This window comes from Cupressus sempervirens, chromosome 3 (assembly GCF_028749045.1).
Source record: "Cupressus sempervirens isolate cs-2001-9-10 chromosome 3, ASM2874904v1, whole genome shotgun sequence".
Taxonomy (NCBI): Eukaryota; Viridiplantae; Streptophyta; class Pinopsida; order Cupressales; family Cupressaceae; genus Cupressus; species Cupressus sempervirens.
In genome coordinates this window covers 180,073,754-180,085,629 of record NC_143120.1, presented here as the reverse complement: position 1 = coordinate 180,085,629, position 11,876 = coordinate 180,073,754, and the positions used below count along the sequence as shown (strand labels likewise).

The following is an 11,876-nucleotide window of genomic DNA, read 5'->3' as shown; positions in this document are numbered from 1 at the left end:
ATTTAATATCATTATTTATCAGCTAGTTAGTTTGCATACCAACTGTTTGTAAAAATGCCAGTTGGTTGTAGGTGTTCATTTCTCATGCTTAGATCATATATATGCACTAAATATTGTCAAAATTAGTAGCACACTCATGTTAGGTCATTGTGTAGTCCATTGTAGTCTTCTAGCACCAGATTTTCATTGATGCAAATTGTTAAAAAAGTCATTTGAAGCTAGCTGAAATACTATATCAGTCATACGTCCCTTGCATGTGAATTGTTTGATGAAATTCCTTGAGCTTTCATTAGCATTTTTTGAGGGCAGATTTGAGGAGGGTTATTACAGTGGTATCAGAGCTATAAGCCATGCCATCCTGTGGAGGTCTTATAGGGAATTTGGAACAGCTAGATAGAGGGGAAAGTGTTTGATGAAATGTCAAAACACTAAAATCAAAGCATTTATGTTGGAACATGCGACAGGGGCCTTATAATTTTCGCAATACCAGAGCAAGACAAAATAGGATTTCAAACCTGCAGAGCAAACAGTCTAGTTCATCCGTGCAGGTGGACATAGAATCCAGTCATATAGACACAGAGGAGATATTCTTTGATCAAGGTGGCAATATGGGAGACAGGAATGCTTGGGATCTTGGAGAGGAAATATTCTTACAGTTATTAGAGACCTTGGCACAGGGACAGCGATTAGCAGAACAGAGGGCACAGGAACAAAATTAGAGAATGGAGCTTATGATGTAGATGATGGCTCGTCAAATGGGGTTGAATGCTAACATGGGTGGAGGAAATAATCAGAATGGTAATAATCAAAATGGTAACAATCAGAATGGGAACAATCAGGATGGGACACATAATGGAGGTGAACAATTTGGGAACAATTTCGGTCATGCACCCCAGTAAGCTAGGACAGTGAGTTCAAGGCCCATGATTCCCACATTTCCTCCTAGAGCCCCAGAGTAGCCTGTACCAGAGCCCCAGATCACTGATAGATAGGACCAATTGAGAAGAGATTGGGAAGCCAGAGATCCAAATTTTACTGCTGCAATTACCTTTAGGGAGTATATGGATGTGTGGATGAAACATATGCCACATGGACATGACAGGAACCAGAGCTATGAGCTACAAAAGAAAGTAGGGAAACTTCAGTTACCATATTATGATGGCTTGGGGAAGTCTACAGCAAGAGCTTGGGTTCAAAAGCTTGATACATACTTTCAATTGAACCCTATGCTTGAGGAAGAAGCTATTAAGTATGCAGCAATTCATCTGGATGGGTTAGCACACGAGTGGTGGAATCATGGTATGGTCATTATGGGTCATGCACACATTACCTCATATGTGGAGTTTACGAAGAGACTGATTGAATGTTTTGATAGGAAGGATCCAGAACTACATTTCAAGGAGTTAGTTTGGCTTAAACAATGGGGATCATTGGAAACATACATTTTAGAATTTCAAAAACTTGCAGTGTTAGTAACAGATTTATCTGAACGGAGGATGTTGGTTCTATTTATGGATGGGTTAGCTGATCCGTTGAGAGAGTGGATTAAAGCTCTCAACCCTCCCACTTTGTAGGAAGCCATTAAGAAAGCTCGTGACATGAATTCCTCTTCAGCTTCTAAAAATAAATTCCAGGCAAAGAGTTTCCCTTCGAGGAAAGATAAGGATAGTAAACCTTTTCGTAGAGAGGGTCAGCCACCTAAGGAGGAAAGTAAGAGGTTGGAAAATGAGACACTTAATGATCTTAGGAAGAAGAAGCTTTGTTTTCATTGCAGGGAGCCTTGGGATTTTTCACATAAGTGTCCATTGAAAGAAAAAGCCAAGCAGATGGAGTACTTTTCAGCCGAAGAGTCAGTGGATGGAGATTCAGAGCAGTCATCAGAATTAGATGGAGATGATAATTCTTCACATGAGGAAGCACACAGTGATAGCATGATAGCTCAGTTGTCTAGTATATAGGAGGCTGTCACTTTCAGAGTTAGGGGAACTTTGGATGGACAAAGATTTGTGGCACTCATTGATACAGGGGCAACACATAACTTCATTGATGAAAAGTTTGTGAGGGCTACGTACAAAAGAGCATAGGGGATTTAAGGTGATGGTTGCCAATGGCTTCAAAATTGACTGTACCAAGAAAATCTCCAACTTGCAGCTTCATTTGGGAGATTATGACATGGTGGGAGATTTCTTTGTTGTCAATATTGGTGATTAGGATATGGTGCTTGGGATGAATTGGATGAAATCTCTGGAAGAGTTTACATTTAACCTCCAAAAAATGGAAATGAGGTTTGAGGAAAATGGTAAGAAGATAGTACTCAGAGGTTTGTCAGATGGGAGACTACGAGTGGTGTCACTCAAGCAGATGCAGAGTTTCTTCAGACACGACCAGGTGTAGTGGACAGCAGAGTTCAGAGTAATGCCTGAGGTGACAGAGCAACATAAATAGGAGTATCCCCCTGATGTACAAAAAATAATAACCAAACATACTAAGGTGTTTGGTGAGATACCTCCAGGGAGACCCCCAGATAGGGGAATTGAGCATGTTATTGAGTTAGAGGAAGGGGCTAAGCCAGCCATCATCACACCCTACTGCCATCCAAAGATATATAAAGATGAAATAGAAAAGGCAATCAAGGAGTTGATTGACATGGGTCACATATGACCAAGAAAGAGTCCTTTCACTTCTTCAGTAGTATTGGTGAAGAAGAAGGATGGTACAATGAGGATGTGCATTGATTATAGGGAACTAAACAAGAAGACAATCAAGAACTGATACCCTATTCTGCGCATTGATGAGCTTATTGATGAATTGCACGGTGCTTGCTATTTCTCTAAGATTGATTTGAGATCCGTCTACCACCAAATACGGGTTAGAGAGGTGGATGTGGAGAAGACAGCTTTTAGATGCCACTATGGACATTTTGAGTTCTTAGTCATGCCCTTTGGGTTGACTAAGGCCCCCGCCACTTTCCAGTCCTGTATGAATAGAGTATTCAGAGATCAGTTGAGGAATTTTGTGTTGATTTTTTTTGATGATATACTGATATAAAGCCATACTTTGGAGGAACATTTGAAGCATATTGATGTAGTGCTCAAAATTCTAGAGAGGGAGTCATTATATGCCAAGATGAGTAAATGTGAGTTTGGGATGACAGAGTTGCTCTATCTAGGGCATATTATTAGTGTAGGAAGTGTTCGGGTTGACCCAAACAAGATCAAGGCCATTCTGGATTGGCCACCGCCGAGGAACACTTCGCAACTCAAGGGATTTCTTGGACTTTGTGGGTTCTACCGCAGATTTGTGAAGAGATTTTCACAGATAGCAGCACCACTTACAGATTTGACACGGAGAGACAGTTTCAAGTGGTTAGAGAAGGCTCAGGATTGTTTTAATAGGTTCAAGGAGCTGATGAGTACATGCCCTATTTTAGCCATTCCAAATTTCACCAGGCCTTTTGAGCTGCAGTGTGATGCCTCAAGAGAGGGTGTAGGAGTTGTCCTCATGCAAGACAAACATCCCATCGCATATGAGAGCAGGAAATTATGAGGTGTTGAGAGAACTTACAGCATCTATGACAAAGAAATGCTAGCAATCATGCACGCGCTAGCTAAGTTCAGGAAATACTTAGTAGGGAGCCGATTCACAATAAAAATAGATCATAACAGCTTGAAACATTTCCTTGGATAGAAGGATCTCAATGACAGGCAACATAAATGGGTGAGTAAGTTACAGGCTTATGATTTTGACATAGTCTATGTCAAAGGAAAGAAAAATATCATTGCAGATGCTTTATCCAGAAGGCCTCATTTGCTTGTTGTTGGGATAGTCATGGACGATTGGAGAGAGTTGATCTTGGCAGAGTATGCCAAGGATAGTTGGGCATCTAGTGTTATTGAAGGAACTATTCAGGATAGTCGATACACTATTGTAAATGATTTGATCATCTATAAGGAAAGGATTTATTTAGTACCTGGGTCTGCTATGAAGTAGAAGATTTTGAGGGCATTTCATGATTCACCATTGGTAGGACATCCTGAATTCTTTAAGACATATTGGTAGGTGAGAGAACGCTTCACTTGGAAAGGACTCAAAATAGAGGTGCTTCAATTTGTTAGGGAGTGCCCAGTATGTCAGCAGAACAAATAGGAACATTCCTTTTCAGGTGGTTTACTACAGCCCCTACCCATACTAGAGAAGAAGTGGGATAGCATTTCCATGGATTTCATTACAAGCCTCCCCAAGGTACAGGGTTGGGATTGTATTTTTTTTGTGGTAGACAGATTGACAAAATTTGCACATTTCTTTGCGATTTCGTCCACATATTCAACAGTACAAACAACAGAGCTATTCTTTCAAGAGGTATTTAGATTACATGGGATGCCACAGAACATAGTCAGCGACAGGGATAGTAGGTTTATGAGCCACTTTTGGCAGGAGTTGTTCAGGTTGTGTGGAACAGAGCTAACTCCGAGTACCAGTTACCACCCCCAAACTGATGGGCAAACAGAGATAGTGAATAAATGGGTTGAGGGGTACCTTCAAAATTACATTGCAGGAGAGCAGAAGGCTTGGGTGAAGTGGCTGCATCTAGGGGAGTACTGCTATAATACCTATTTCCATATGTCTATTCAAATGTCCCCTTTCATGGCACTGTACGGGTATGATGCTCCTAATTTTTTGGATTTGTTATTTGGGGACAGTAGGGTGCCTAAAGCCAAGGATATATTGCAGGAGTGTCAAGAAATTATGCGATCCTTGAAGGAAAATTTGCAAAGGGCACAAAATCAGTAGAAGTAATATGTTGATTAGCACAGGGTTGAGAGATCTTTCGAGGTAGGAGACATGGTGTACCTCATGTTACAGTCGTATAGACAGTCCTCTCTCAAGAGGAGTGGAGCAAAGAAATTGAAACCACGCTACTATGGACCATTCAAAGTAATCAGGAGAGTGGGTGAGGTAGCTTATGAGTTGGAGCTACGTGCAAACAATAAAGTACATAGCGTGTTCCATGTATCACACCTTAAGAAGGCATTGGGGCATAATGTGGTGCCTTCAGTAGTATTGCCACCTCTCGATGATGAGGGAAAACTTATCTTGATTCTTGAGGCTATACTTGACTCCAGGAAGAGGGTGCTTCGCAGGCGGACTATCAAGGAGTACCTAGTAAAGTGGAGGAACCTACCAGTTGAGGATGCGACATGGGAGGCAGAGGAGATTATTCAGCATCCTGAGTTGAGATTGCTTGAGGACAAGCAATTTCAAGAGGAGCGGACTGTAATGTCCCCCACTTAGCCAGTTTGGAGGTATGTTGTCATTAGCCCATTCTTGTATGGTCCCGAGGGCTAACCAAGACTTCAAAAGGGATCTTGAGGTTATTTGGCCTAGTCAAATTTAATTATAGGCCAAACGGAGTTCATTTGTTGGGTTGTCAGGAAGACTTACTATTTTTAGTAAGCCAATAGGGGGATGCAGTGCCTTCAATTTTGAGTGACAGGATGAGATGCATTTTGTTGGGCTCTTTCTAATAAGCTATTATATGCGGGATTTCGAGTTTATTTGGTATATTATTTTAATGTTTGAAGTTACAACGGTAAAGTGACTATTTAAATTAAATATTATAATGTTTCATAAAGTCACTTTATAAAAATCAAGAGTCCCTCTTTTGAGTACATACATGGACTTTGTAAAAAGAAAAAAAGAAGTAATATTAAAAGTCATGTATTATCCCACAATGGCAAGACGAAAGCGTGGAGCAAGTGAGGAAAGGATTAAAAGAAAGAGGATAGCTCTCATTTATTCAGGCTTGGAAAATATCAAAGAAATTGAGAAATTTTCTCGAGATTATGTCTCAATAGTTTGGAGGACAAAATCCCTTCAAGCTGGAAATCTTGACGCCATTGAAAGATATGGTCTTGAGATTCAACATAGCAGGCTGAAAAAGCGGGTACGAAAAAAGTTGTCCAAAAAAAAAGGAACCGAAAAAGCAGGCTGAAAAAGCGGGTATGAAAAAGCAGGCCGAAAAAGCAGGCCGAAAAAAGAAAAGCAGAAGGGGTAGCATAGAAGAAAATTATTTCAGCCATCTACAACCAGGTTCTTTTGTTAGTATTATTTTTTAGGGTGTTATATGCTTTCAGCTGTAAGTGTGCATTATACCAGCATTATCATTTTGTAATCTATGTAAATGCCAAAGTCTTGGCCATATTTCATGAGCATTGTAATTTTCATTGCAATTAAGAAGATAATAGTTGCTGGTGTCATTTAAGCAATTTAATATCATTATTTATCAGCTAGTTAGTTTGCATAGCAATTGTTTGTAAAAATACCAGTTGGTTGTAGGTGTTCATTTCTCATGCTTAGATCATATATATGCACTGAATATTGTCAAAATTAGTCATGTTAGGTCATTGTGTAGTCCATTGTAGTCTTCTAGCACCAGATTTTCATTGATGCAAATTGTAAAAAAAGTCATTTGAAGCTAGCTGAAATACTATATCAATCATACGTCCCTTGCATGTGAATTGTTTGATGAAATTCCTTGAGCTTTCATTAGCATTTTTTGAGGGCAGATTTGAGGAGGGTTATTACAATGTCACTGCATTTGTTCATGGTCTTAACAATATTGTTGACACTATTGTAGCTGATTTGGGGAGCAATCTTCCAACTCTGCCTTCAGGAAAGAAACCATCACTTCTAATGCCTCCTCTACCCCTTCTTCATCATGGTGATTGGCCTTTGCTTAGGGTTACAAAAGGTATTTTTGAAAGAAGCTTTCAAACTTCTATTGCTACAGCTAATGAAGAAGAGGACCAAGGGAATGATGTTGATTAGAGTGAAGACGTTGCTCTAGAAAATGTTGAAGGGGAAAATGGCCAATTTATTATGATAGATGGTGAGGATGGAGATGGTGGATGGGATATGGAGGAGTTGGAACTTCCTCAAGATGTTGATATCACTCATAATACATTGTTTGTAGCCCCAACACATGGTATGCCAATTAGTCAAATTTGGATGCAGAAATCTTCTCTTGTTGGTGAGCATGCAACATCTGGCAATTTTGATATAGCATTGTGGTTGCTAAATTTTCAACTTGGATTAGCAATTTCTCTCTGCTGAAGCATATAATTTTGGATTTGTATATGGGTAGTTGTGTGTTCCTTCCTACCATTGCTTCTACACCTGTAGTTGAATTGGCAGTAGAGAGGTCTCCTAATGGGAGTGACATTGGTAATCCAAATGTTAGGGGTCTCCCAGCCTTGGTTTATAGTATTTCTCTACTTGATGAGAAACTAAGAGCAACATATAGGGCAACTACAAAAGGTAAGTTCAGTGTGTAACACCCCACTCGAGAAACTAAAAGAAATAAACCTAATATGTTACAAAGTTTAATGAATAATATTTTTTAAAGTTTACACATCAAGAACACATAATCAATTACAAATACAGTTTCAATTCCTCAAGGGTTCCTTGATATTGAGTCACATTTAAGAAAAGTTTTATTAATAAGTTTAAGTCTCAATTACATTATCCATAATCATAAAATGAATAAACACATACATAGTCATATAAGCAAATGCATAAGTACAACTAATAATATGAAAGCACATCTAATGAATAACATCCATTACACATGTTACAGTGTCTATGAAAATAGATACAAGTACATCAATATACAATACAATATCCTATAGGATCTCAAAACATATGATATATAGATACATTAAATGAATAGAAGTCTTCAAGATAAGAGGAAGAATGATAACGGTACCATTGTATCAAGATGCATCCAACATTTGCCAATATAAGGGGGACCCAAATGATAAGAATACACTACCTCCCAACCACATGGTCACTTAATCAGGCTCCCACTCCCACTATGCAAGAGAGATAATGTACGATCCACACACAGATAATCAAATCGTAAAATAATTCTAGGCAAGGAATCCTGATAACCAAAACTACCTCAAAGGTAACACATACTACTCAAGAAGATAAGATACTCCAAAAGAAAGAACACTGAAACCAATACCAACACCGCATAACAAAACATCATTCATAAACTAAGAATATATTAAATCACCAAAATCATAAGATAAAGTCAACGAAAGATATCCACCTCAAGACGAAAGCCACATGCCAAAAATACATCAACCATCAATCACCAATCACCATCAATGAAAGTAAATAACCACATTAAATACATCCAACAACAAGTACACCACCAATAACAACACCACCAAAAGAAAATACAAAAAAACTACGGAGGAGACTCAAGCTACATTCTAGGGTGTGTCATCACAGGGTCAAACTACTTGAGTTACCCTAGACTGATCTCTGTATAGATCCTGGACCCTCAAGCGTTGAGTTGCCCTGGATTTATTACTCTGAACCCTAAACCCTAAATGTGACACATGTGGAACCAAAAAACCCTCTCAAGAAGATGAGGCAAACTAGTCATACTGTCATCCCATTCCCATCTTTAGTTTATACAAGCACTCAAGGCATGGGCGGGGGAAATATCTCTAACTTGTCTTTTTAGTTTGTTTCCTCAAAATATTAATTACTAGATTATCACTTATTACATAACTTAAAATAGGTTACCCTAGCACTAACCACTTCGGGTCCTAAAATCCTATTGTAAGCCACTCTCAAGGATATGTACCTAGACAATCTTCCAAAAATCACAAACCACAATAGTGTCTCATACCACAAGAGTAATATTGATCAAATTTGGTTCCTTAACAGGCAACCCAAAAATAACATTGGTTCTCAAAACCCAAGTTTTCATAAATGCTCAATAGCATAAAGCTCATAGAACATAAATCTTAATTCAAATCATAAAGTTCATCATGACATCCCATCAAATAATCATAAAAGAAATCTCAAAAATGCCTCTAGTTCACATCCTAACTTGGTCAACTAAACAACCCACAAAGAAAAATCATCATGAAAATAAACATCACAAGACTATAAATAGAATATTAGAAAACACATAGTTTTTAGCCACGTGATTTAATTCCATCAATTTCTCTTGTTTAATTTGGGTCATAAGGATGTGTTTAGAAATAAGTTAAGAACATATATATTAATATAAATTGTTATGCTAATATACATATTTAAATCAATAAGTATTAAAATATCCAATCTCTTTGCATATAAAATATCATGCAATATTATCATGTTATTAATTTTTAAATAATCTTAAGTCGTAAATGATTTAATTAATAACATAAATGTATATTATTAGATTAAATACTATTATCAATTTTATTTCTAAAATATTAATTTGACTTCTATTTTAGTCCAATATTAACATTTAATTTTTTTTTAATTCATAATGCAAATAGAGATAAATTTATAAATTTAATTTAATTGTCAATAATTATTAACTAAATGATTACAAAGTGAACTCTACCACAACTTCTCTCAAAATATAATACAATTATAAATATTTATTTATTAACTTTCATCTTGCATTAATAATTATAAAATCATTTATATGCAACTAAGAGTTTAATTAAACTTAAATAATCACTAATACTAATATTCACTTTATAACTAAATGGATAATATTTATTTCATTTTAGAAATTAATATATTATTATTATTTTAAATAAATAATTCTGAAAATTAAACTATATAAAATAAAAATACACATGCAATTAGTATTTTCGCATGTCTTTGATTTCTCAAATCATGCAACCATACTATACTTAGTTTTCTATTTTTAAGCATATTTGTTTTCACATGCATGTAACCATACTATACTTAGCTTTATATTTTTGGCACAATTATTTCCACATGCATGTAACTCTACTATACTTAGCTTTCTATTTTTAGCATAATTATTTTCACATGCATGTATATGTTTAGTTACAATGTACTTTCCTCATAATTAATCTTTTATTTTCTAAATAAATATGGCAATTAAAATATTTTAGATTTAAGAAGATTATTTATCTATATTTAGAAAATTTATGATAATCTCATGGTTCAAATTACTAATTTAAAGTTGAAACCCTAACTGTTCAATTTATTATTTTCTTCCAAATTTTCATAATCAAATATTTCCTATATTATCTAAAGGGGTTTAAAAGAATACAATCATAATTTAATTTTCTATAGTTTTTATATAATTTTCCTCAGTCAAGTTTTCTTAATTAATAAGTTTTTCTTTTCAAAATCTACAACATAATTATTTATTTAAAAATCAATACAATAAATTAATAAGCATTATGCAATCACGCAGAAAGACATAAAGTAGACAGATCTTTCAATAAAATTCTACAATGGGTTTTCAAACACTATCTCAAAACAATAGTTAAAAGCTACGACAATCTGTGAACGCATGCAAATCTTGACCCCCTAAAACTTTCAATAATTCTTTTGATTCAATTTCAAATTTTTCTCTCCAAAATCCGTCTAATTGCAAAATGAGCTCTAGATCTCTAATAAAGAGTTCTCCCCTAAATTGGGGCTCTAATTGTGCAATCACAAGAGGGAACTCACTGATCAATTACTATTTATTACTTTATTACCTTTTTACATTCTCATGCACAACTCTTTTAGATATTTAATTACAAAATATCTTAATTTAAATAATTAGCTTTCTCTCTTTTATTAATTTTTAAAGCATTTTTAATAATATATTTATTAATTTAATTAATAACATTATTTAGAGTTTATTATTAAAATAAAACTCCTAAATAATTATCATTAAACTAAATAAATATAACTACACCACAATTATAACTATAACTTTATCTTTGAATTTCATTCTTTTATAATTTTTTTCTATTAGAAATAAGAGATACAAAAAGGAGGAGAACCAAAAAGGTCACCATGAGAGAAAACAAGGAGGCCAAGCCTCACCACAGAGAATCAGAAACCACTGTACATTAAGTCAAAAGAATAACAGAATAGTAGAGGAACAATCTAGCCAAGAATATCATACGGCGTATCCACCCTAAGGGGCCCTCCATCCAAACAATTCTTTTGTGCTCTTGAATGTGCATCAGCATGAATAATTCCTCTTTTCTGGCATGCCCTTTCTCTTTGATCTCCTTGGTCAGCTTATTACAAGCATGTGCGAAAACTTGCAAGTCATCCAAAGTTCTCCGCCATTGGTACCAATTTATTTTGGAATATTTCTTTTATATTTTATTTTTCTCTAGTTTATTAATTAGTGCAAGCACCAATTAAAGCATAGTTTATTATTTAAATTAATAATAATAATCAAATCTCATTGTTTAAATGCAACTCTAATTTTATTATTATTAAATAAAAAATTATAATAAAGCAATATTAAATCTATAATATTTTAATATTTTAATTATCTCTTTGTCCAACTTCTCAAATTAGACTTCTAAATTGAATCTTTTAAACTAAAGTACATATTTAATTAATTAAATATCATCGTATTCTAATTTCTCTTAAACCAATTTCTAAATTTAGACTTCTAAGTTAAAGTACATATTTAATTTAATTTTTTAAATCAATTAAATATTCTCATGCTTTAATATTTTCTTTTTAATCAAATAATATTTAATTATATGATTAACCCAAATATTATAATTAAATCATTTACTAAATAAATCACATAGCAAAATCCACATAAAAGCAACATTACCAAAATAGACCAAAACTCAAAATCGAACAACACAGACAAAGATAAACTTACGGGTTTAAAAAGGGTGGAAAATCAAATACATGTCCTCCTTGTCAGGATAAGTAATTAGGCTATGGCTGGGATTAGATCTGAATATTATCGCCCCATTCTTACCATTGAGTTATTGTGATAGGGCACACTCATCTTGGCAATTCAGGGAAGTAGATGTCTGGTACCTACATTTTGCATAAAAGATGAGCATGTACATGTA

The 11,876-nt window shown here is 35.1% G+C and overlaps 1 pseudogene; it reads left to right on the top strand.

Moving 5' to 3' along the window:
* The window catches only part of LOC149565369 (coatomer subunit alpha-1-like), a 44,277-nt pseudogene that overhangs the window by 31,330 nt on the left and 1,071 nt on the right, over window positions 1–11,876 (top strand).